The following is a 25,075-nucleotide window of genomic DNA, read 5'->3' as shown; positions in this document are numbered from 1 at the left end:
ATGAATCCCCTGGAGAAAAGCTTATTCTAAGAAATGCTTAATTGTATAAGGTCCACTGTATTAACAAACACACAAGACGGATCTAGAAAGAGATATAGATGAATTTGCTTATTCCTATTAAGTTAATTTCCAATTTTGAATCAGAAAATACAGAAGGTCAAGAGTAATGATTATAAGCGTTAATCGTGATAAATAGGTATACCATAGAACAGGCTGTGAGAAAACACAATTCCAGATTTTAAAGAGCAATATCAAATGTTTCTAATGTTTGCAACTGATTTAACTTTTAAGCTACCTCCTATCTCTCCCAAATGGAAACCAAACAAAACAGTGGAAGAGATTCAAGATGAAGCGAAACACTGCACTTTTTTTTTTTTTTTCTGAAATGGCCCTTGCTAGTCTTCCCGATTGCCTCTTATCTGGATCAAATTGAAGGGATATGAATAAGAATCCTGAGTAAATATAATTGATGGGAGAAGGAAAAAAAAAGTAATGATCAACAATGAAATAAATGAAAATTAAATGCCTGTTTTTTAGAGAATAAGCCAATACCCTGTCAATAGTAAGACTTATGTTAATAATTGCCTTGGACCATAATTACAGAATTGCCTCTTGGTATTTTAAGGATGATGAATCTTACCAATATAAGATGAGGCTGAGATGAATGTATGATGTGAATACTAAAGTAACAGGGGGAAGAAGTTTCGTACTATAAATGTTTCCTTCCGAAGAAACTAACCTAGATTATTGCGACAGTGAATTTCTTCATTCACTTTCTATTAAGGATCTAGTACAAGTAAAGAGACCACAAAGGATATTTATTAAAAAGTTATTAAGCTGTCTTCTCCCTAATGAATATTACATTTACACAAACGATATTCCTCTAGCTACCATTCTTTTGAGGAATCTTCCCTTTAGCCAGATTCTAGCCTCACGAAGGCCTATACAAATTGGTTTCAATGTTGTAGAAGGCTGTCAGAGAATCAAAGTAACATAAATCCACAAGTCCTGGAACTATTATGATAGAGCTCAAAACCTAGATTATGTAATTTGAAGCATACTTGAGACAAGGTAATTTCTACATGCAATTCACTTTAGGACAGGCTTCTGGCTTGCAAAAGCCAAAATACCACCAATTAGTGTATCCTCAACTTTTCTCAAAGGCCATCTCTGTCATTCTCAGAAAACTGCACTGCAACATCCGGAGCACCATCAAGAATCACATGCTAAAAGGATTTCATCTTACACCTTTTCATAACTTTTCTGTTAACTCACATAAATAAATAATGTTCCTGAGTAGTATAAGTAGAAAAGGAAGCATATTTCTATAGTACTTCCAAAGTTCATGGAAAATGGTTTTAAGATTCTTTAAACCGTTTTTTAAATTCATAGAATTGTCCTTATACAAATCTTGAATATCCTCCATTGCAAATATTTCAAACACTTTTGGGCACCAAACTGTATCTTAGGGTTTCATAATCCAAGAACTGTCTGAAGCCTTTTTGTAGTTACTTAATGGAATACAAATGTGATGAGACTATCAGATGCAATGATAAAATATATTTTTAAAATATCTCCAGAATAGCATAAAGCAAACTGATATTAAGTAACAAAATGGCTAAAACATCATATTAACAGGATAAAACTGCACTGCTAGATAGTTATAATGATAGCTAAAAGTTCTCTTTATATAAAAATTCATTTCCAAGTATTTTGTGAGTTAATAAATGTCATGCTTTATAGACAAAGACATATTCATTACATTAGAAACATAATTCCTAACAAAATTGTGGGACATACACATTTATTCAGTTTAAAAATATTTTAGCAGGGCTGAGGGTGGTAGCCTAGAGGGTAAGATCCTCGCCTTGCATGCGTCAGGATCCCATACGGGTGCCATTTTAATCTCAGTGGCAACACTTCCCATCCAGCTTCCTGCTTGTGACCTGGGAGGGCAGCTGAGGATGACCCAAAGCCTTGGAACCCTGCACCACTTGAGAAATCTGGAAGAAGCTCCTGGCTCCTGGCTTTAGAACAGCTCAGCTCTGCCCGCTGCAGCCACCTGGGGCGTGAATCAGCAGATGGAAGAGCATCGTCTCTCCTCTTCTCTGTATTACCTGATTTTCCAATAAAACCATTAAATCTTTTAAAAAATATTTAGTAATTTAGTTGGTGCTTTATAGCACTCTTTAAAATTATGCCAACAAGATTTCTTGCTACCTTAGATAACTTGTGTTACCTTTAATTTTTTTTAATAAGCTGTTCATGATGGCTATCAACTGAGAAAAATCAAGCAAAAGTATTTACAAAATAAATTTTAAAATACATTGGTTATTGAGCTTTTTAACACACTGAATTAAAGGTTAACTGAACCCCTGACACCAAGGAGTGTATAACCTTTTCCTCTTTGCTCATTCAATTATAAACATTTCTGAGTACATGCTCCATTTTGAGTGTATGTTAACAAAGCGTGTCCTACTTGGGCAGAAGCCCAAGTTAAACATGACTTATCACTTGATGCAAAAAGGATTTTGTCATGTGTGAATAACGAACATAAGTGCATATGAAAGCATTCATATTGCAGAATTAATGTGTAAAATAAATAAGTCCATGAAGGAGCTCTGAACAAATGCCTTATCACAGGGCTGTCAAATGATGGCTGAAAGTGAGTCAATTATCTTTATTGGGGGGCTTACAAATTTTCGTTTTAGAAGTATTAACTTGAAAAGCAGAACATGAGGGAGGGAAGCAGGAGAGGAGAGAGGAAGGAAAAAAGGGAGAAAGGAAGGGAATGAGAGAGAAAAAGAGGAGAAAGAAAGATCTTCCATTTATTGGTTTTTCTCCCCCAATGGCTGCAACACCTAGAGATGGTACCATTTTGATTGTGCAGGTATGATTCAATCATGATCTGACAAGAGTCCTGGTGCAATGTCTTGTGAAATTCCTAGAATGTGGAAATGGTAGAAATCTTAGGAGAAGCTTGCGCACAGCTATTTATTGGAACATGATGAGACTTCCTACTTCATCCCTCAACATCTATCCAAGATCCACCTGGAGGATATAAAACTGTCAGTGTGGTATGGAAAGCTTCTCCTGAACAGAATATTTCACGTTCTTATTGCCTGTCAAATGGCCATTAATGTTGAGTGCTACCTCACGAAACTGGCGACCACCATAATTAGACTGGATCAAACAGGCGTTACTGAGGCAAAATTTAAGGCGGCACTGATTCTAAGGGGCACACAGGGCTAATCCGGCACTTGTATTATCTTCAGAGTGTCTCCATAGTTTTTTCCCTAAACACCTCTTTTTTCCCGCCCTAAAGTTGGTCCTAAAACTATAATGGCCTTCCTTCTGGTGCCTATGTAATAACTGATAAACCCATTGTGTTTAATGTCTCTTTGGCACCTGAGACTACAGAAGTGCGACACACCAAACTAGCACCTGCTTCAAGTTGTTTCTCAGAAACCGGTTTACTTAATATCAGTATTACATATCTTATATTCTATGGGTTACTATCATGTATACAGAATAAAATAAGCTTATTAATTATATAGTCAACTTTACTTTTTTTAAAAAAAACGTTAATTAGGGACAATTTGTAGCACACATGTTAAGTTGCCTTTTGGCATGCCCATATCCCATACTTTGGTGCCAGTTCAATCCCAGCTACTGTGCTTCTCACCTAGCTCACTGCCAGTGTGCCTAGGCAATGCTAGAGGATAGTTCAAGTTCTTATGTTTCTATGACTCAGGTGGGACAGCTATGCACAGTTCCAGGGTCAAATTGTGGCTATTTCAGCCACCAGGGAGAGAATTATCAGATGAATGGTCTTTGTCTCCTTTTCAAAACAAATAAATGTTTTTAAAACTCAGGTAACAGAAGTTTTTCTTGACTCTCACAGATGCAAAAAAGTGAGGTTAACAGGCAATCCTTGAAACAAGCTAAATAGTCTCTGTTCCTAGAAAGAACCTGGTAGGACAGGGCTGGCCCATGAGTCACATGCCATTGGGCTCAGGAAGGCTGTGTTCCAGAAACTGCAAGGTGGTCAGAGCTGTAGACAGAGTGAGACTCAGGCAGTACAGTGACACCTCAGGCGAAGTGAATACAACATCACACTGCATGAACACTATTGGTTAGTAAATACTATGCTGTCCCAGGACCTCATTCTCCAAGAATTGACAAGTTGTCTTTGATGAACACTGTAAATGATGAACCCATACTAATAAGTATTAATTAGATATAACACTACATTCCATTGTTATAAATATATTTATACATACACATACGTCTATGACATCTTTAAAACTTTTATTTGAGCAATAAATATAGCACTTATGGGAACTTCAAAATAAATATTATGTTTTAAAGTTCCACTCTCTTGATAAAAGTACTATTTGGGTGACAAATGCTTTTAAAAATAAATTCATTATGATAATGGCATAAATATAACTGTATGTTACTTTTACTCAGTGTTCATCTGCACTAAAGATAGCATACAAGTGTCACATGATATAAGGAATGCACATGAAAACATTTTTCTAGAAACTAGAAACTAGGTTGTCATTTTATTTTGAGAAATGTACCGTGTTTCAAATAATCAAGATTTTAAAAAGCTGTTCTATAAATAGGATGCCAGGCATTTTATTCTGCACAGAAATGTGAAGCTCACTCCACTGCTGCCTCACAAGTTGTAATAACATGAAGGTTTGTTTGGTTGCAAAGTTGTGACCTGTGTGCTTGGGAATAACAAAGTTCTACCAATACTTGAAGTAGTGATGAGTGCATTATCACACTGCACTACTTTCCAACAATCTATTGGCTGGTAATTGTGTATACTTATTGGTACCTACAAAATATTCAACTTCAGGCTACAAGCATGGGGGAAACAGACCAAGTGTCCTCTGTACCTAACAACATTGATGACTAAAGAAAAAGTTTTTGTGACTAAACATTTGATAACAGTTTTCTTTAAAGAAGGATTAAATAATTGTGTAATGGTTAGAATGAACTATAACAGTGTAGTCATTTGAGTAAGTCCAATGAAAAAAGAAATAATGGGTAGAATTATTCTGCTGCAATGAAAACTACTGGTTATCTATAATCATTTCAACGATGGTGTGATAAACTCAACGGGTTGGTTTCCAAATATTCCACTTTTATTAGAAATGAAAATGGCATTTGTCTTTGTTCACTCAAATAGCTGATATTTTTATCAAAAATCCATGGTTTATTCATAAATTTGTGAACAAAGACGAAAAAGCTCTGCTGTCATTCATTCATTGGGTTTCAAATGAGACATTTTAAGTAGACTTGCTTTTGCCTAAAATGCTGCAATTGAGCAATCATCAGTAAGAAGAAACTGCAACTACATTCCCAGAACTGCTACTATCCAAGATGGCATGAGGTTTGACAAGAAAAGCCTTATTATTCATAAACAAAAGGATGGCAAAACGAGTCAGGCTATGCAGAACTGACAACCCACTGTCAAAGTTGTAATGTAACCCCTTGAAATGCTTGGTGCCTTTCTAGCAAAAATAATTGTTGAACAGGTTATGAAAGTCACTTCTTTGTATTCAGTATAAAAATATGTCAATTTTGTCCAAGAATGTGTGTGTGCACACACCTATGCATGCCGTTTTAGTTGAAATAGTATCACAATTAAAAACTTGAGGATTTAAGGGGTTATATGCAATTGCTGTAACTTTTCGTTCTGTGTACAAATGAGAAGAGAATATTATGATTTGAAGTCTCTCTCAGAGCTACTACTGGACCATTACTGTTACTAAACAGAAGGACCAACGTGGCACAGTAGAGGAGAAGATGAAAAAACTAGCTTGGGATTCTAAACAGTCACACGAAGCTAACATCACATCATACAGAGTGTACACATGGGATGCAGGAATTCCAAATGGTGGCTTCGTGTGTTGTACTACAACACCTGCCCCAGATTTATGCTTTGTCACAGGAGAATTATCTCCAAAATACAACCATTAATCTCCAGTACTTTAGTGAGTAACCAAATTTAGAGTTAAGGCCATGAAGGGTGTAATTAAGTCTTTTAGTTCAATATGACTGGAGGCGTTATAAGAACAGGAGACATTAGAGATGTAAAAAAAAAAAAATACAAAGGATAACAGGAAGACACAGCAAGAAGACGCATCTGCAAAACCAAGGAGAGAAATCTCAGAAGAAAACAAAACTATTAACACAGTGAGTTTGGAAGTCTGTCTCCAGAAGTATGAGAAAATATATTTTAATTGTATAAGCCACTTGGTCTGGTGTTTTCTCACATCAACCCTAGACAGATATTTGCTTGCATTTCTTAGGACTATATTGGGGATTTCATAGGAAAATTATCATTTCAAGTAGAGTATATCAGGGGCCATTAATACGTAAAAGAGTTACTAGTATCAGTGGAATCAATATGAAAAAATATTTAATGGTTCTACTTAAAATTTGTTTTAAAGTTTTAAAAGTATTTAATAAGATAGTTAAATTTCTAGAGAAGTTTATGAAATTCATTATGTTTGTGACACACAAATTAAGCATTTATCTTAGTCCCTTTATAGGAAATTCTTCAAAACTTCCTCTTTGAGCTTTTTTTCTTGATGTAGCCTGTTGTCACACTGCATCACTGCAAATCCTCTTATTGGACTTGTCAATGACATGTTACTCAAACCTAATTGAAAATGTTTTGTCATCACATTTCTCTTCACCTTACCTCAAGATTTCCAAGATATTGTCAAAACTCCACATAAACATACTAACCATAAACTTAATAAAGCAAAATAAAACACTTGATTGCCACATTAACTTATCCAACAAATTAAATTCTTTAACATAAAGTAAATTTCTGGGAAACATCACCATCATTAACCCAGTGGCTCTGGTTCTAAGCCATCAGCTAATTCTACCAAGTCTACCATAAAACTTCTCATCAACTCTTTTTACTATCATCACAATCTCTTAAGCTATCAACAGTGTCTCTTCTGAAATTACAGAATTAGATTCATTGCTGCTGTCTAGCTCTTATCCTGTCAACTATATATTGCCCTCCTCATTCAAAACATAAGTTAAATCAAATTACTTCCAATTCCAAAACCACAGAAAGAGTTCCTATCTATTACAGTATAAAATGCTACCTTAAAACCACATCCTGGGGCCCAGCATGGTCAGCTCCAGCTCCAGCTATTCCAGCCAGCGGAGAAATGGGTCAGTGAACAAAAGATCTTTCTGTCTCACCATCCTTCTGTAAATCTGACTTTCCCATAAAACTAAATAAACTTTTACAAAAAAAAAAAAACAAAAAAACTACATTCTGAAATGTCCAGTCCCCACTATTGTCCATTTCTCCTCTATTAGGCCACTTCAATTGCATGGGTTCAGTTATTTATCCAAACAAAAACAAAAAACAAACAAGTGAGCATCATCAGCAAGAACAACAAACAGTTCAGGCATGCTTCTTAGTTTTGAACTTGTCTTTTCCTACTGCTTAAAACAGCTATTCCCTTCATACCCTGCTTTGTAACTCTCTCACTTCATTTAATTCTCAGTGAAATTGATAAATATTCAGAAAGGCCTTCTCTATTTAAATGTGTCAAGGTTCCATCTGGAAAAATGCATCAAGCATAAGATTTTTATATGAAGTTTTAACAAACTGATCACTTACAGGAGTGTAGATAATGTAATGGATCTGGAGGAATGAGAACACAGAGTTAGGAGGAGATGAAAAGTTGTTACCATTCCTAAACCTAAAGTAAGTGCAAAAATAATGTCAAAACTCTTGTAAGAGGTACACACAAATTATTAGCCTTTAGAAACACTCTTCACTCAGAGGGAGCTAAATAAATATCTGTTGAATGGATGAATAAAGCATGTTACAACTTTCTCATACACAGGAAGTTGAGAGAGTATCTGATGAAATATCTTTTTTTAAAAAATAATGTGTCATTTTGAAACTGTGACTCAAGGCAATAGTGTTAGCATAATTTTTTTAAAAAAATTGGCTGAGTGAACTCATGAATGACTTGGCCACTTTCACACAGCTAGTAAGTGAATGAAAAAAAAGTTGAAGTCCCAACTGTCCTAACCCCAATCCCAAAATACTTTCTGTTCTGCAATACATGAATAATGAGAAATGTCCCTAAAGGATAGAGCCCTGGATTCTGCCTCTTCTCATCTTGAAACAATACAGTCTATGTACTCATGGGTCCTGCTTTAAGAAGAAAATACAAATGATTCTATAAAAATAAATAATAAGTTTGTCTTTTGAAATGCCTCAGTACTTTTGAGATTAATAACCTGATATCTCATTCATGGTACAATGTGTCAATCTATGCTTGGAAACTTTACCAAACACAAGAGCCTATAATTTATAAGCAATACGCATGCATTAAACTACAAAATCAGTATTTAGTTTTCATAATATCTTGTAAATTCAGAGTGCTGAAAATGAGTAGGAGAATATGATACTTTGTAAAAATTCAGTTTTGAATATAATGTTTAATGGACAGAACCTAGTTCCTTCAAGCAATACTTCAAGTAAGGAAGCTGAGTTTACTAATGAGACATTTTCCCCACTTGCCAGACTTAGTCTATTAGTGTTTCCTTGGCAACTTTGCGGGGTAAATTTCTGAGGAGGCAGACATGAAGCAAGAAACACACAAATCAACAGTATAAACCTATCCTGTGTAAGTCACAAGGAATCCTGTTGTCATGTTTTTTATGGGCAATGCCTTTTAGTCATTTACTTTGAGAAAATTTTTCTCAAATATACATTTTAAATTAATTTCTTAAAAAATCTAATGGTATAAGTTATGACTGAAGCAGTGCAGTTCCTAGCATAATGGATTAATCCAAGCCACAGCTTGCATTGCTATCAGCCTGGTAGGCAGTCAAAATGACAAAGGCCATCTAGTCAACACACACATGCTGTATACATAACAAGCCTAAGACACTACAGCAAACCCAGGATATGTAATCTGGAGGCTACGATATACTCAGACTTTGATTTTTTTTCAGTTTAGAAACTGAAAAATCTGTGCAATGATATGAGGAAGAATGCAGAGGAAATAAGTGCTAAAATGCTCAGATACAGAGATAACGGTGGTAAATTTAGGCTGACCATAAATTTGAGCTGTCAGGCTTTCAAAATTAAATTTTAATCACTTTGTTTATTTAAGGATATATTTGAAATGAAAGGGAGGGAGAGAGGAAAAAGGAGGAATAAAAAGAGGGAAGGAGGAAGAAATGGAAAAGAAGAGGATAAGGAGACGGAGGGAGGGGAAGGGGAAGGAGAGAGAAGAAAAGGGAACAAGGAGATCGTGAAAGAGAGAAGGAAGGAGGGCAGGAGATTGAGAGGGAGAGTAGTGAGAGTTTAGGTGCGAGAGAGAGATGGAGAGAAGAGAAAGGAGGGAGGGAAGGAGAGAGAGAGGGAGCAAGGCAGAGAGACAAGGAGGGTGAGACAAGGAGAGAGGGATCGGGCAGAGAGAGGAAAAAGGAGGGTAACGGAGATAAAGGGAAGGAGACAGGGAGAAAACAAGAGAGATGAAGGAGAGGGAGAAAGGAGAGAGAGGAGGGAAGGAAAGGGAGGGTGGGAGAGGCTGGGTAAGAGAAGGAGAGAGGAAAGAGAGACAAAACCAAAGGGAGGAAAGGAGAGAGTGTAATAGCAAGAGTGGAGGGAGATGGGGAGGGAGTGAGCCAGGGAGGAAACAAGACAAAGGGAGGGAAAGAAAGAGAAAGAGAGGGAGAAGGAGAAAGGGAAGGAGGGAGGGGGAAAGGGAATGAGAAAGGGAAAAGCAGGGAAGGACAGAGAGAGCAGGAAGGAGAGAAGGAACGGAGGAGAGGGAGAAGGAGGAGGCAGCTCTTCCATTGCTGGATCACTCCGCAAATGATCACAACAGGGCTTTGCCGGAATGAAGCCAGTATCCGGTAACTCCACGTGGAACTCTCATGAGTGACACTGGCCTAAGATTTTGAGTCCTCTATTTCCATGTTGGAAGTGGATATGCCTGAACACAACACATCCAACACAACCATGGATTATGGCACAGTCGAGGGCAGTTTAACTCACTGCACCACAAAGCAAATATCCCAGAATTTATATATATATGAAAATCATATGTGTGTGTGTGTGTATATATATATATATATATAAAATGTACATGAAAATCAGGTACACAGAGAGGAGGAGAGACAGAGAGGAAGATCTTCTATCTACTGACTCACTCCCCAAGTAACTGCAATGGCTGGGGCTCATCCTATTTGAAGCCAGGAGCCAGGAGCTTCATCCAGGTCTCCCATGCGGATGCAAGGTCCCAAGGCCTTGGGCTGTCCTTGACTGCTTTCCCAGGCCACAAGCAGAGAGTTGGATGGGAAGCAGTTTAAAGTGCACACTTTATAACTTTAGTGGTGAACTTGGATAGGTAGCACAACAACTAACATTTATTGAGTACAACACAATATGTTAAAGAGCTCTGTTGTATCCTTAAGTGACACTGTGACTTGCTTAGCTGCTTTTTGTTTCTACTCTTTTCAAGATAATGAAACTTGGTAAGAGTTGAAATAACTTGACAGAGATAACACAGCTATCATTGAAATTCAAGCACACTGACCAGATGTAATGGCTTTTAACAACTAACGTTATCTTGAACAAAATGAAGTGAGGGAAAAAAATGAGGAGGACCTCTTCGTATGCCACGTAAAGGCTCTGGGAAAAAAAAAAAACAAACACTTGTTCAATATTTGAAAGTGAAGCAAATTTTAAGCAGAATCTTTATGGAGGCTGATGTACTCTGATGAAAAAATAAATATCTTTGATTATTCCATTGTAAGATTTAATAACATCAGATTTGGCCAAAAGGTAACATTTCATATATTTTAGACCTATTTAACATTTTGAAATATTATTTGAAATGTCAAACATACAGAATAGGAGAATTATTGTGTCAGCAGTGCATAGGATAGGGTTTTCTGGTTAAAGTGTCAGTTCAAGTTCTCATTTTTTCCGTTGAGCTCTTCATCTTGTATGACCCATTTTTGAAACATTTATTAGCCATTTAACTTTTTAAAAAATTTAATTGACATACAGAGAGAGAGAGAAAGAGGTGGGGGGAGGTAGGGGTAGAAAGAGATTTTCCATCAGCTAGTTCATTCCTAAACAGCAAGGGCGGAGTAACCAGAAAGCCACGGCCAGGAGCCCAGCACAGGTATCTCACACGGGTGCGTGCGAGGACCCAAGGTATCAACACTTGCTCTTTACAAAGGTTCACAGTAGCAGGAAGACAGACTTGGATATGGAAGAGTCACCTCATAGCAACAATGAGGATCTGATAGCTGTGACAGCTTTTCTAACTCAGCAGAAATACTATGGGTGCTCATGTGATACGGTGTCAACATGCTATTTTAGAGTGCTGGTTTGAGTCCCAGCCACTTTATGATCCAGCTCCAGGAAGTCTTCCTAGGAAGAGAATACTGGTTGGATCAGAAACTCTGACTGCTGCCATCCATGTATATACCTGTGGTTTCTTGGTTTAGACTTGACCAGCCTAAGCCAGCGTAGCTATTGGGGGAGTGAACTAGCAGATGAAAGATTTTTCTCTTCTCTCTCTCTGCATTCCTCACTCCCTTTCATTCTGTCACATACATATTTAAGTATATATGTAATTATACATATATAAATTTAAATAGATGATGTACAGGAGGGCAGTCACCATCTCCCTAGTTCAGTTTCATGCTTGCAAAATAAAGAACACATGTAAGAATAGATACTTTAGTAATCACAGTTGACTTGTTTGCATACTTGCTGCATGACCTTGGGGAAACTGTGTGTTGTTCTTTATATAAAATAAAGCAATATATGTTCTAATGCATAATCTGAGAAGATTTTGAAATGTTAATGTTAGTTAGTAATTATTAAAATTATCATAATTTACAAAGCAATACATGTCGATAGCTTCTACTACATTATCAATGAATATAAGCTGTTGTTTTCCTTGGACTAAGTGAAAGGGCAAGCGGGAGATTAAGATTCTTCAGTGATAATCTCCCCATTAAGACTCCAACTGGAAGAGCTACTAATGTATGATACCATCTCGACAAGAATTAAGATCAGGCGAGACAATACAGAGACTGACACTAAAATTATTCATGGAATTTCACATATAAATATATAGTTTCCACATATGTACAGTAGAGATAGGCAATGTAAAACCAGGCATTCACCATGCTATATGCAATTAAGTCTCTGACATAGAGATATAAATCTTTGATTTTTTTTGACATGTTGAGATACTAAAATTCCCACAGAAGTGGAGGAGATGGTGTAGCTTCACCCCAAGGGCAGTCGCCCATGGCCCTGGCTGTACCTTGCCTCCCCCTCCTCTAAGTCAGCCTGAACTGGGGGGCCTCAGTCCCCTATTTCGCCTTCCTCTGGGCCTATCTCTCCCTGTTTTGCTCCTTCTGGGAACTTCTTACCCCTAATTCCATCCTCCAAAGTTTTCTGCTCTTTTCCATCTCTTAAAAATTGCAACTCTGTAACTGTTGCATCTTAAAGCAATTTGGCCTTTTGCTCTACAGGTAAGTCAGTGTAAGGCAGAATTTATTTGTGAACTGAAAGCAAGAACATGGAGTTTTATGCAATATCTGTAAGTTTCTGTTTATAAAGTAGATGTTTATAATTACAGACATTTCTAGTAAAGATGATTTTGACTACTACATATCTTTCCCTGACTGAATTTAGGTATTTGGTCAAAAAGGATAAATAGTCTTTTAAGGTAACCATGAAAAGTTTATAGGAATGAAGATGAGCAAGCTTTCAAACTCCAATTCACACTTTCAAAAAAGTTTGGTATGGGATGTAGCTAAATATTAAGTATGTCTTCTCATATGCTCATTATAAAATCACAACAGGGAGGAGTTGAACAGAGTCAGAGGGAGAGGTGAGAGCTTGAAAAAATAGCAAATAGCAAGACTATCAACCACTGAGCCATGAGAATCTTTCAGAAGGAAGCATAATATGAAATTAAAGGAGTTTCAAAAAAAAATTCCCATGGTATTGCTACTTCCATTTGAGAAAAAAATCAAGTTCTAAATCACAAGTGGATTTAAAAACTCGTTTTCTATTTCTTAGTTCAGTTTTTGAAGCTATGAGTATTGTTCATAATGGTAATAATAAATAGCAATGGGATTTTATCATTCCTCTATTTTTTCTGAGTAGCTTCATTTTGGTTGGTGCTATGAGAATTTTGATGTGAATCAATGTTTGCAGTATCAATATCATATTCTCAAAATACTATCAAATGACTGGAAATGGAACTGACTGCAATCAGGGTATAACATGTGCTGATGTTATGCTAGCAGCATAATTCAGATTGCAGCATAATGCACTTACTGCACAGCATAAAATTGGATATTTAGAGCCAATGACTATTCAGTTTATATTCTATATTTGGTCTTATTTTCCAGTATTTATCCAATCAATTCCCTCTCGCAAAAAAAGAAATCAAAATAGAGACTGGACGTCTTTAATGTTTTATTTCACTGACAGGTTTTTATTTTTATATTCAGATTTTTCCCTTCCTGAATATTTCCACAGCATTTATCATTATTTATTCTCCTGCCCACAAGTAATTGATATTCAATATGATCAAGTAATAATTCTAAAATGCCTTGAAAGCTGACCCTTTGAGGTTACTATGGTGCTCATGAAATTTGGACATTTTTGTTGCTAGAAATTAACCAGACAGGAAATTCTTATCTTACACAGAACACTGTTTACTGAAATTGTTGTTAAGCAAAAACTGTCTTATATGTCAGTGTTCCTATGCCCAACCAGCTGATGTGCAAAGGCAAAAGTGTGGCTCTAGCAGCTCTGACACACTGGGTAAATACAGCACCATTCAAACAAGGGCTATCTGAAGTCCCAGCTTAATGACAAAGTGTTCATTCCTTTGCTCCCAGCATTTCCCAAATGATGTCAATCATGAATCCATAATGCAACAGCGATATGTAATCCAATATCGAGATGGAAATCATTCAGTGACCAGCATGTTCACATTCTTAAACAACTGATACTGTCAATGCAATCTCATTATCATCTGGATAAGAACGATCTTCATGCATACTAGAATACATTTGCCTTTAAGAACGTTTGGCATTGGGCCTTGTGGCTCAAGTCCTTGCCTTGCATGTGCTAGGATCCCATAGAAGCACCACTTTTGTTGTTGTTGTTTTAAGGTTTATTTTCTTTTTATTACAAGGTCAGATATACATAGAGGAGGAGAGACTGAGAGGAAGATCTTTCATCCACTGACTCACTCCCCAGGTGATCACAACAGCCAGTACTGTGTGGATCCGAAGCCAGGAGCCAGGAACTTCCTCCAGGTTTCCCACGAAGTGAAAGGTCCCAAGGCTTTGGGCCATCCTTGATTGCGATCTCAGGCCACAATCAGGGTGCTAGATGGGAAGCTGGGCTGGCAGGATTAGAACCAGTGCCCATATGGGATCCCAGAGCGTTCAAACAAAGGACCTTAGCCGCTAGGTAACCTCACCAATCCAGGTGCCTGTTTTATTCTCAGCAGCTCCACTTCCCATCCAGTTCCCTGCTTGTGGACTTGGAAAGCAATTGAGGACAGGCCAAAGTCTTGGGCCCCTGCACCCATGTGGGAGACCCGAAAGAAGTTCCTGGCTTCTGGCTTCGGATAGGCTAAGCTCCGGCCATGGTCACCTGGGGAGTGAATCATCGAATGAAGATCTTCCTGTCTCTCCCACTCTCTGTATATCTGACTTTGCAGTAAATATAAAGAAATCTTAAAAAAAATGTTTGGCATCTCTAGACACGGGCAGAAAAGTTTCTGTCACTATCTACCCAACACACACATACATACATACACACACACACTCCTGTGCATTTGGGTCGCAAGAAGGTGCGCATCCTGGAAGGTTTATGCAACCTAACCACAGGTGAACTGGTTAGAATCCTAAGGAGTGAGGAGTGCATGAATTTCTTGTTGCTACCATAAAAAAGTACTACAAATTCATGATTTGTAACAGCACAAAATCATTCTTTCATAGTTTTGTGAGTCATCACATAAACACTAAGAATTTAACAGGACTAACTCTAACCCTAACACTTCTTGATGTTTGAAGGGCGAATCCATTCCCTTGCCTTTTCCAAATTTGAGAGGTTGTCCTCATTTCTTAGGTCATGCTTCATCTTTAAAGAGCATCAGTCCAGCCTCTAGCACCATATTTACTTCTCCTTTTCATAAAGCTAGCCAATTTGACTATTTTACAACACTTAAGATTACACTGGACCCACCCAGGTAATTCAGCATCATCTCTACATCTCATAAACTCCAACTGCATCACATCTGTAAAGTCCCTTTTTCTGTGTAACTTGTCACAGAGTATGAGAAAGAAGATGTGGATATATTTGGAGGTCATTATCCAGCCCAACATGAGCAAAAATAAAAATCTGACCCAAAATACTCCTGGTGTGAATTACAGAAGCTATAATAATACCTCAGGTTAAAAATATAATGAAATTCTCTTGGCTATTCACCCAGAGTGTCTGCTCCATGTAGGGAATACTGTTACGTATCGTCACTGCACACACACTCACACATAGCCTTGCATTATCATTCTATATGTTTTTTTTTTCTATTTAAATTCTAGTGCCTTTCACAGATGCTTACTAGATTTTGCAGATTATCAACAAATACACTGATTAAAAAAAATAAAAGCACCAGAAGGGACTAACACCTTGAAGTGGTAGGGTAAAACTCTGCCTGTGGTGCTGGCATTCAACATGGGCACCGATTTATGTTCTGGCTGCTCCACTTCCTAAAATGCTCCCTGCTTATGGCCTGGGAAAACAGCAGAGGATAGTTCAATTCCTTGGTTTCTTCTTTCATGTGGATCTCCAGAAGAGGGCCCTAACACCTGCTTTTGAATTGGCTCAGCTCCAAAACTGCAGTTATTTGTGGAGTGAACCAACAGGTGCAAGACCGTCTCTTTCTGTCTCTTGTCACTCTAAGTCTGCCTTTCAAATAAAAATATAATCTTTCTTAAAAGTCCCCAAAACATGGAAAGACGTTCAGAATAATTTGTTCTCAAAGAGGTAGATGTAAATTCTACTTAAGAACTGTTTCAAAAAGTATTTCTTCCGAGCACCTGAAATATTCTTCTGTTGTTCTAAAGCCCTGAAACCTTAGACATATTTACAAGATAACACATTATTTCAGTTAGTCAGCAAAACTATTAAAGAATCTTCCTGATAGTAAGCTGTATCCCTGTAATATCAGAAGAAAATACATTAAGTTACATTCGTTCTTTTATTGTCCAGGTGCATGTGCCAAATCCCTTTTAATTTCAGAATTGCTTTAAATTTCAAAAGGAAATCACATGCTGGTAATATGAACCATTCCCATATACCTCTCTCCTTATTTCCCCTAGTATCTCATGAAGCATACTGTCAGAAATTCAACAAGAATCTATTGATGAGTAAAAGTAAAATAATAATAATAATAATAATAATAATAAGCTGTAACCAGCCACAAAAAAACAATATTCTTTAAAATTTCTTAGGAAATCACACAAGACTTGCAAAGAGTCTGTAAGGATCTAGCCAACTAATATTTATGACCTTGTAAAAATCCTTCACATTGCTGAGAAAAGAGGGAGGCATTAACCTGATATCCTGGTGGTGGGAATGTACACTGGTGAAATCATTATGGAAAATAGCTTGGTGATTCCACAGAAATCTGGTAATAGATCATATGACCCAGAAAATTCAATTTTGGGAATTAACCCAACTTAAATCTAATCACAATATCAAAGAATTACCTGTACTCCCATGTTTATTGCAGCACAATTCATAATTGCTAAAATATGGAATCAATCCATATGTCCATCAACTGATAATTGGATAAAGAAAATGTGTTAGATGTTGCTATAGAATACTATTCAGCTATAAAAAGAATGAAATCCTGTATTTTGCAACAAAATGAATGCAACTGGAAACCATTACACTTAGTGAAATAAGCCATTCCCCAATAGACAAATATCATGATTCATGGCAGTTAATATACAGAGTACAAAAGATATAATCCATGAGCAAAACTGACCTATTGAGATTTTATTTTTATAGCTCTTGTCTATATTATTTGGGAATGGTGAACAGTGCTGTGTTTTGGTGAATTTAATATAGATAGATAAATACATACATACATACACGCTATTTGTTGACTATTTTACCTAGTATAGAGTTAAGATTGTGATTACAAAGTAAAGCAAAAATGTGTCATTGTAAATTTTTAAATTTAAAAAAAAAAACAACAAGAAAGGCGGAAGTAGGGCGGGAGCATAGGCAGAAAGGGGAGTTGGCTGGAAAGTACTGTCATGCTTCGCACTCTATGCTTATGAGGTATATGAAATTTGTTTACTTTTTTAAAGATTTATTTTTTTTATTATTTTTTCATTGGAAAGGCGGATATACAGAGAGGAGAGACAGAGAGGAAGATCTTCCGTCCGATGATTCACTCCCCAAGTGAGCGCAACGGGCCAATACTATGCCGATCCGAAGCCAGGAGCCTCTTCTGGGTCTCCCACGCGGGTGCAGGTTCCCAAAGCTTTGGGCCGTCCTCGACTGCTTTCCCAGGCCACAAGCAGGGAGCTGGAAGGGAAGCGGGGCTGCCGGGATTAGAACCGGCGCCCATATGGGATCCCGGGCGTGCAAGGCGAGGACCTTTAACCACTTGCGCCACCGCGCCGGGCCCGAAATTTGTTTACTTTTTATGAATAAATATAAAAATGACAACATAGAAAAGTGATTAAATATCTCTTATGAGACTAGATTATGGAAGATGGTTAATGACTCTCCCATGGCCCCTCACCAAACCCCAAATCTACCTTAGAGAAGTGGCTATGTTATGAGTGACCCTACAACGTGATCAATGTGACATGAAATTATTTTTCCATGTCAACAACATGCCAGAACTGAAGTTGGGCAGCTCTGGCTAAATAAATTTCAAAGCTGCTCCTCTGTCAGTTGAGTCTGGGGTGAATCCAGCCCTATCTGATGCTTTGATTACAACAAGCTGAAAGAGCTCGATTCTGAGGCCTCTACCAAACAGCGCAAACTTCAGTTATTTTCAGAGAAAGAACTATTGTTACAAACCAGCAAATTTTAAGGTAATTGCTTCCATAAGAATTATACATTTCAACTCTAACATCCAATTTTCTATATTCATTCTAGAAATGCTGATAATAAAATAAAAATAGTTCATAGGGTGTATCTTTTTATATCAATGAATCCATTTAAGAAAACCCAAACTTTCCTTGTTCTGGTTTTTATTTTTTATGCAACTCTATATTTAGAAAAGCAAAACACAGGGAGAAATCATGAGCCGATCCATCACGTCCTTCGTTAACAGTTGTAAGTCGAATCATGAAAACTGGCATGTACAAGCTAAAATATATTTCCTCCCACACATATTTCTACTTTCTTAATTAGTTCTGAACATAGAAGAATCATTAAAATTTTTTACAAAAACATTTTCTGTGGTGATAACTGCAAGATATACTCAAACCACACATAACTATATGCTGGGATATGAGATCTTTTTTTTCTTTTAAGTAACTTCAATTATGTATGAATAGCTTGGTCAAGTTGAGAAGAATGCTCAGAAAGCACTGCCATTTTTGGCTACTGGATATAATGTCGCAGTAGATGACTCATACGTTTTCTAAACCTGAGGTACTTCATAACAGATTAAAAACCTTTCCCACTCAACGTCTCTGATCACATCATGAAGATATCCATCAATTCATTCCTACCTAGTACATTAGCATTGTAAAAGGCACAATGTTCTTCTCTTTATGAATATATGCAAAAGGATCAGTCTCATTTCATCCAGGAAAACATTAGCCCAAAATACCAATTTCCAACTTACTGTTATCCTCAAATGATCACCACTCTACGCATTAGTTTCTGCTTTTTCCAGTTGGTTTTGAATCTCATATTTCCCAACTCCAATTTCCTCAGGCAACTCCATGGCCTCATTCTTTAGTTTCCAGGTCTAAGTTATGTAACTGTCTGAATAAGCAGGGTCCCCCAAAATGACATATTTATGCAAAACTTAGCAATTGGTAAGGAAAACTTAGAATAAGCTTAGAAAATCAGTAAGGAAGCTAATTTAATAACAATATACTGCAATTTTGTGTGACATGGCTTAGTGTTGGAATGAATCCATAGGATTTAGTAAAGAATTTGGACTTTGGAGAGAGAAGGCCTGGGTTTGAACTTGAACTCTGTCGCTGAGCTATTACATAATCTTAGGTTAGTTATTACGGGTTATGTTCTTTATTACCCACATAGAAAGTTAAGGTAAGAGTTGCACCTGCCTCAGGAGGTTGCTAGCAGGTCAATGTGTGCACAAGGTAAACACAAATAAGGCTTAGCTGGTGGTAACATGAGGAGTAAGAGTTGTATTCATAGATATTGCAACATTGTTTGGATGTGCTATGGTTAAATTAGGATCCACATACTAGAAGGGGAAAAAAATAGGCCTGTCAGTTCCTCCAAGTCTGTGGCTTCAAACTCTTCACTGTCATCATCCAATTATGAAGGATGTGGTAGCATAACTTTCTCAGAAGATATTATGGGTGAATGAATTGCAGGAGAAAAAAAAACAGCATACTGGGCATTTGCATATTTTTGACCCAAAAAATTCATGAGGCAACCTGATCTTGCTTATGAAACAAGCATATAAGCCAAAAGTTAACAGAACCCACAATGCTTTCACAGATTTAACAGAAACCTAAATAAACTTTGTCTCTTGAACTACACATATATTTCATGCACTTGGTAAAACTTTTGGTTCATAGAATGTTATTATTTTGTTTTTAATGATTCAGAAGTATTTTTCCATTTCAGTGTATTTTTTGAGACACACAGAGCAAGAGAGTGTGCTCTCATTTGCATTTCCAAAATGCCTACAATGACTGGGGTTTGGCCAGACAGACGGATGAGCAGAGAACCTCACCAGGTCTCTCCCCGCTAGGAGGGACCCAGCTGCTGGGGCAATCCTCTCATCTCCCAGGGTGGGCTTTGGCAGGAACTGAGAGCAGAGCTGGCACTCTGATGAAGGTACTCAAGCTGCATTTGAATGACTAGAAAAAAAATATCAGCTAGAGGAATTGATTTTTTTTTAAATTTAGCAGTTTCTTAAGATGTAGCACAAATTCATCACTCAGTAAATGGACTAAAGATTTTATGGACACTTTTTTGAAGACATGCAATACAGAAGTTAACCTATTAAGTGGGATCCAGTTAGCCTGGCCTATATGATCTCCTGCTATGATTTTCTCCACTAGATGAAATGATTTTCTTTAGCCTTAAAACTCACAAACTTGAAAGGAAATAATCCTATCTTATGACCTTAAATTTTTTTTCTATTCAGAAACGAGATATTTTTTGCATATTAAAGTAACACAACTTAATCTTAAACTGGGTTTGTTACAAATCCATGATCTTTTTCTTGTTGTTGTTGTTCTATGTAGATCAGAGCTACAATGCTTAAAAGGTGGTAAGGACTACTAAAATATGTAGATGGTCATGAACTTCTAAATTTTGCTTAATTAGTGTGTTATAATCATGTAATAAGTTAAACACAAGATGTAAAACATCTCCCCTTTCAGCTGGCAAATCTTACCAAAGTGTACACTCTTCAAGTAATAACCTCTTGAGCCCTTAAAGATTGTTCTAATTTTTAAAAAATGTTACATAGTAACATAAGTTACAGAACATTATGGTGTGCTATTTAAAACTGATTTATAAAATAAAGTTGTCCTTACAATATATGCAATTGAATGTGAACAGACACATTCAATTAAATTGGGAAAGGAAATGCCTGTGTAATTGAGTCACACTTCCATTTATGAAAATACTTTGCGACCATTCAGCTGAAAAATCTATACATGAATATGTCAAATTATTAGACTTATATTTACAATGTTTCAAATAGGATCATTGACATGCTTTAGTAATCATATGTCTTGAGGTAGTAGCTCTGTGAATGAAAAGATACATTTCTAGAAAAATATATTTGTGGTAGACAAGGTATGAGCATGTTCGCAGGCTGTATGTAGGCAATAGACCTTAATAAAGAAGGAAATGGGGAAATAAAAATATTGTTAGGCATCCCCTAAGTTAACTACAATTGGGCTCACTAAGTCTCACCCACTGTTGTAAGCCAGTATTAATAAACTTAAACTTCAAAACTAAAATTATTCATAAATTCTTAATTGTTTAATCTTCATACTACCTTTATAAAACAAATATTATCATCTTTTTCATCCAACAGGAATCTTATTCATACAGAAGCAAAGAAATACAGTATACTACTAGTGTTACCCCTGTGGACTCATTAATCAAGGGATGAATGACAAAAAATATTGGGTGTTTAGAATGACTTAAAAATACAGAAATAATCAAAAAGCACCCTCAATGCAGTCTGGAGGACAATAAAGATAGTGAACAAGGGCAAGGAACAAAAACAACCTTTCAGGCAAAATAGAGCAGTTAGGTACAGAAATTTAATGACAGGGTGATGTTTGCACAGGAATAAATTTTACCAAGAAACTTGTAGAGTTTGCAATATGAAAATCAATAGCACATCAATAAGACTCACTCACAAAGGTGAATAAAAGGTTGGGACATGGAACCAGAACATGGAAAAGCAGCTTCCCCTGTAAGAATTCTGAACACACAAAGGTGGACATGGTTTTATGAATCACAGAGCAGATTCTAGAGTAGAGTAGCTGCCTCCCGCATATAGATTAGGTAGCCAATTATTCAAACATCATTGAAATCTCATTTCTGCTATCTGTGAAATGAGGCCTTTCCCACTGCACAGAATTATTGCGAGATGAAGGAAATGCAAGGAAAGTGGTTAATGTGTCTCATATTTAGTCACTAACAGCAAAATTCATCTATTACTAAGTGTGCCTGCTGTAGGTGCGGCCATGACCACGCTCTATAGGCACTGAAAAGAGACAATGCCAAATGATTCACAGATTCAGAAGAGCATCATCTCAAAAGTGCCACAAGAGGCTAAAATCTGTGAGGTCATCTATCCGCACCATTTTTCCACTTCTCCAAGGCAGCTGGAATTAGGAGCATTTGCTTCATGTCAAACTGCCTGGGTTCAATCCTGGCTTTGAAGCTCTGTAACTTCCTTACAGAGTTCAGCTTACTGAACTTCCTTAATCTCCAAAGTGAAGGAAAAGTAATAGTGGACTAAGTGGGTCATTACATTTAAATGGCACATTTTACATTAAGCACTCAGAATAGTTTATGAAACAGTTAGTGCTCAATAAATAAAAGTCAATCATTACATCTTGTTGCCCCATTTTTTAGTTTTATTATTAAATATTACAAATTTTCAGTATAACAGTTTCAAAAGGTGATTGTTAATTATGAGTCATTTTATAAAGCATATACTTATTCTTTTGTAAACTCTAAACACTTATTTTTTCTCATTTCAATTAACCCCAAAAAGGAGAGATTGTATCTTTTATAATAAGATAAAGAGTCGAAAGGAACACATTGGAAGTTTAGCATTATTAGTGCTGAATAAATGAAAAAGAAACAGCAGTGACTAGACTGGCACCTGCAATCATGAGAAAAAAAAAGTATGAAAAGCAAGCAGGCATTTCTTATCACTTACTCTTAGCACCTGGCTGTTGAGTACGAGTAAGAAAAAAAAAAATAGGGCAGTTGGTAAAAACCCAATACATATAGACCCTCTCAGGAACAACCCTGCCAAAAATGGTACTAAGGCTGTTTTTATTTAGTGTCCACACTCTGGCTCTGACTTTGCTATCTGATGTTGATTTATACACACAGTCCTTCAAAATAAAAATTTACTGTAGCATTTTCTAAACTCAATGCATATTTACTTGGATTTACAATGTCTCTTTACAATGTCTCTTTCCCTAGCTGTTACTTTATGTGTCTACAACCCTTGGCATCCATGTGTTCATATTTTCTCTTCTGGTTACTCAGTGAGGTTCAATCTGATCCAAATCCTACCACTCCAAGGAAACCAAACTTGCTGACACCACCAGATGAGTTATATCATTTTTAGCAGATGTCAAAGACATTCCCTGGAGTTGTCTATACCCTCCCTTTTTGAAAAAATCATTGGGATTTATGGCTTATTAAAAATTCTAGAATATGTTACTAAAGGTTTAGGGGCAGCAGAAGGCTCTGGTGCACATGGTTGTTTTTACTCCTGCTTCTCCGGTTTCTCTTACTCAAACAAAAATTTAAACGGTTGTTATGGTCTGAATATTCATATCTTCTAAAATTCAGCTGAAGCCTAGAATGCTAATGTGACCATAGCAGAAGGTGGGGGCCCTTGGGAGGTAATTACCTATAGTTGAGGTTAAGACAAGATAGAAACAAAACTTCTTAAAAATCAACAAGTCCCCCACATCCAATACACACATGCACGTGTGCGCGCACACACACACACACACACACACACACACATCTCTGACATATGTCCATCTCCTGAGCGGACTATCCATCCAACTTCAAGCCAACTAGGTGAAAGTTTTTGGACATTAATGAAAAAGACTTCATGTTGCCATGTTAAGGACTTCCCCAACCCGTACTTGTGCCCAAAATAGCCTACTGTGACCAATATGTGCATTCAAACAGATATACAACAAAACCATTGCCTGTACATAAAATCCATATGGATTCAAAGGAAGGTGCCACAAGCCAAAGAGAAGTCCTCATGCTCCCACAGGCATGTAAAAGCACCTGCTCACTCCCATCGGAGAACCTCCTTGTGGAACTCCTTCCTCTATTCTGTTCATAAATCCCTAATAAACCTTGTCCAGGTTGTACTCTGGATTGTTGTCAACTGCTATTTAGAAGTGAGTCAAGGATCATGAGTTCAGTACTTAACCCATGAGGGTGGAGTCCCAGTAATGAGATTAACGTCCATATAGGACGAAGCAACAGAGCTGCTTTTCTCCATGATATGTAGGATCAGCCAAGAAGGCAGCTCCAAGCAGGCCAAAAAGGGAGCTCTTGCCATGAATGGAATCGGTCAGTACCTTGAGAACATATATAATGTTAAAACCACAACATTTTGTTGTGCGGCATGAGCTGAGCTAACATGCTCATATTCCTAGCATGCATCCCTTCTGTATACTGCATTTCTGAGGGTTTTTATGCTTTTCCATAACTATAAAGTCTACTTACCAACACTGAGTTCCAAAAGTGTCTTACACATTCTCCTGAGTTCCAGAAATGCATAATGAGCTATTTAACTTCAGTCTCTCACCAACAATTCAAATTCTGTAAGTTTAAGAATTACTATTTTTTTTTTTTTTTTGCTGTTCTTTAGTTTTTTCTATCTTGCCATTCAGGAAACAAAAACAGCCACCAAATTGCTGAAGACAGCTTGCTACTTTGCTCAATTTTTCACTTTTTCATGGCGCCCACATCTTATTCCTCAATACATCTTCCCCCAGTTGCTTGAAAATATGGCATCTTCTCTTCATCCAAATGACTGAAAATGTGATTCAAACCAGCATGCTCTATCATAGGAATTCCTAAATATACTCCTGGCTATTACTCTGTTTATCCTCTTGCTTTCTCCTCCACTGACTTCTGCAGAATATTTGCTAAATATGAATCATGCCCTTAATTACCTAAAACCTTTTAAGTAAAACTCAAATTCTTTGTAAAATTGAAATCCTTTGATGTGCTTTACAAATCCCAAGAGAATATCAAATCCGACCTGTATCTCCCCTTTCACTCATGCTGCCCCCACTAATTGAGCCCCAGTTGTCCTGGTCATCGTTACACACCTCTGCGCACCAAACAGAATTCCCACCTATTATGTCCTCTTTCTCTTGATATTAATGCAGTACTGCTTTCTAATTTCTTCATACCACATTTTTAAGAACTCATCTGGAAAGCATAGTTGAACAGAGGGAGGGAGGGAAGGAAGGAGGGAGGGAGGGAGGGAGCAAGGAAGGAAGGGAGAGG

The 25,075-nt window shown here is 37.1% G+C and overlaps 1 protein-coding gene across 5 annotated transcripts in view; it reads right to left on the bottom strand.

The window, feature by feature from the left end:
• Window positions 1–25,075, bottom strand: part of PPFIA2 (PTPRF interacting protein alpha 2) — a 374,197-nt gene that overhangs the window by 311,857 nt on the left and 37,265 nt on the right. The window lies entirely within an intron of this gene.

The sequence above is a fragment of the Ochotona curzoniae genome, unplaced genomic scaffold (genome assembly GCF_017591425.1).
Source record: "Ochotona curzoniae isolate NIBS_2020 unplaced genomic scaffold, NIBS_Ocur_1.0 contig_1014, whole genome shotgun sequence".
NCBI lineage: Eukaryota > Metazoa > Chordata > Mammalia > Lagomorpha > Ochotonidae > Ochotona > Ochotona curzoniae.
The sequence above is the reverse complement of the archived record's forward strand: the minus strand, read 5'-3'. Positions and strand labels throughout refer to the sequence as shown.